The sequence below is a fragment of the Aythya fuligula genome, chromosome 27 (assembly GCF_009819795.1).
Source record: "Aythya fuligula isolate bAytFul2 chromosome 27, bAytFul2.pri, whole genome shotgun sequence".
Lineage (NCBI taxonomy): Eukaryota > Metazoa > Chordata > Aves > Anseriformes > Anatidae > Aythya > Aythya fuligula.
In genome coordinates, this window is record NC_045585.1 from 2989058 (window position 1) to 2991822 (window position 2765).

Genomic DNA, 2765 nt, shown 5'->3' on the forward strand with positions numbered 1-2765 from the left:
CTGGCCAATCTCACTCATCCACACTCTGCTTGTGGGCATTTAATCCCTCTGATGGCCATGAACCCCTTGAGTTCTGTAGTCTCAGGAGCTTTCTCTGTGTTTATTTATTTATTTATTATTTTTTTTAATGTATGTATTTTACGTATATAAAGGATGCTATGTAACTAGAGAGCGTGGCCAGGTTTTTCCAAGGTGATTCTCTGTTTGCAGCTGAGAATAGATGTCATAATAGATGTTATACCTTAAAGCACCCTGGATTTTTAGGCAGCGCTGTGTAATTTGGGAAGCAGCTAATTATGGAGCTTCCCTGAGGGCTCTGGTGGCAAGGAAGGGCTGTTCATATGCTTTGGGGTGTCTAGGTGAGCTAGTGTCTCTGGGCAATCTCTAGGTGATTTTATAGTGTAATATTTGAAGTCTACCTTGTAATGTTTTGCCTGATGTCTAGCTTGGTGAGATTTGTAACCTTGTGAGTTATTTTCTAGGGCAAATGCTTAGAAACAAGCAGCAGCTGCATCTGCTGTACCCAGGTAGTGGCTAATGATGGGCTCTGATCCCTTCTCTAGTGATAGGGTAGGGGATAACAAAGCATGGGCTTTTGATCTTGGAATAATTCACATCCCAGGTATGGGCTTTTCAAAGGCCCCCAGAATTGATCAAGACCACCTTACAGCGGGGCCCCGTGACTTCTGCCTTTACTTGGCATTCCTGGCCCAAGACTTCTGAATTACTTGCACCTGCCCTAGTAAATGTTCCTACAATGGCAGCTTGGTTACAAGGGAGATGAGGATGCTGTTATTAACAAACACATTAATATCACCTGAAGCTGTAACAGTTCACACGCCTGTGTTTAAGGCAGCTGGGAGCAGCAGCCTATCCACAAGTGCTGAGCAATTCTGAGATGCAGGGGATTTCTGAGTGTTAATTAAGCTTTCTCCCCCAGGTCACCAGGGAAATGCTTGCTGTCTGCTTTATCTTGGCCTTTTCTCTCTTCACAAAGACAGAAATCAAACATTAAGAAATGAGAAGATGGTGCAAGAATGATACAACAATCAATCAAATCCTTTCCAAAGCAGGAGTGGCTGCCTCTAAGTGACACTGAGAAAACAGAAGCAACTTCCTTCCTAGATGAAAGGTGAAGTAAGAAGATCTCGTTAGCATATTTTAACGAGCTACTGCCCTTTTGGCTGACAGACAGTGACTTCCATGTGTGCATGGTGCAGCTTGTAGAGGAGGTTGGCTTAACTCCTTTGTGTGACTGTGGGCTCTTGGGCTGCAGATGGAGGCTTGCTGTGCCCCAATGGTGGGAGCTGCAAGCCTCTGAAAATGTGCTAATGTAGTCACAGCAGGCCTCAGTGAAGGAGGAGTGCTGTGGCAAGGTCTGTGTAAGCATAAAAGCACTGGATTTGAGATGCAATCCCACTTTCCTAGGGCTCTGTCTTGCTACTGCCCTGAAAGAACAGCTGTGAGGTTTAAGACTACGTGAGGCATCCTGAAGGGTGAATAAAATCACTTTCATTTATCAGATAATGCTTTCTTCTTACCTGCTCTGAATCTTCTTACAATAACTCTTTGCAGAAGTGCTTGGCATGGCTTCCTGCTCAATATCCCAGAGATATTAGAAAGTAGCTATGGGAGATAAGGAGTGGTTATTCACAGCAGGAGCTTAATCATAAATGGGTCCTGCTACAAATAAACATCTCTAAACAGATGCCTGGCACAAAAGCAATGTCTCTATCCAGAGATTTTTTCTATTTCATCAGTTTATGATAATTGACAGGCTTGTGTTTCATAAGTCTGTTTCAAGTTCAGGAGTTTGGGGGGGGGGGGGGGGGGGGGGGGGGGGAAGGAGGTGATTTTTTTTTTTTCTGGAAGCTGATAGCTTGCAAGGATAACTTGCAGCAACTTTAGTCTTTAAAGATCTTTAACAGTAGTTCAAAGTAAAAGCCACAACCGTGATCACAACTGATGGATAAGGCCCTTCAGCAAGGCAAAGTAGGGGGATTTGGCAACCTAGCCCTTCTCAGCAAGGATATCATGCAGTGCTTGGGGATGTTGGCCCTCCAGAACAGACAGCTTTACTGCTGGCACTGCAAATTAGGGCTTTCTGTTGTCTAAACACTCGATCAAAAGCTTCTTGTCAGGAAAAATTAGTAGCTAAGAAAAAAACAACTAAAAATTTTAGGCTTGAAGCAAGCTGATAAATGATGTTTTTCCTTCTGGACCATCCATCATATATTTTTTTCTGATCACACTGATGCAATGGATGGATGAGTTGTTTTTCTCAGCTTCCTCTGACTTGCCATATGCAAAATATTTGTGTAGGGGTGCTAATCCTTGCTCTCAGATGAGTTCCTCAATCTGTCTAACAAAGTTTTATACCCAACTGAATTTTCTTTTCAAGCTGGAACTCCGTTTGGTCTCTGAGGTGTACTGGCAAGGCGTTTTTCCAAGATGCTTTCTTCATGCTCTACTGGATCACAAGAATGCTGAATAGCTGTCAATATCATACAGGGTAATAGAAAGCGTAGTAGGTGGCCTTATACATATATTTAACATCTAATTGGGGATTCACTGGCTTTAGTTGGATTCCACAGTCAGGAACTCTCCAAAGTGCCTTGCAGTGGCCAGACTGCCCAGCTCTGACTGTGCAGTGGTGAAAAAGTGTTTCCTTTTCCTGCTTCTCCCCTCCCTTGGTAAAAAATATGGTGGAGATGATCTGCGATAGATCTGATCCTTCACTCAGGTAGTAAATTAATGTTATGGAT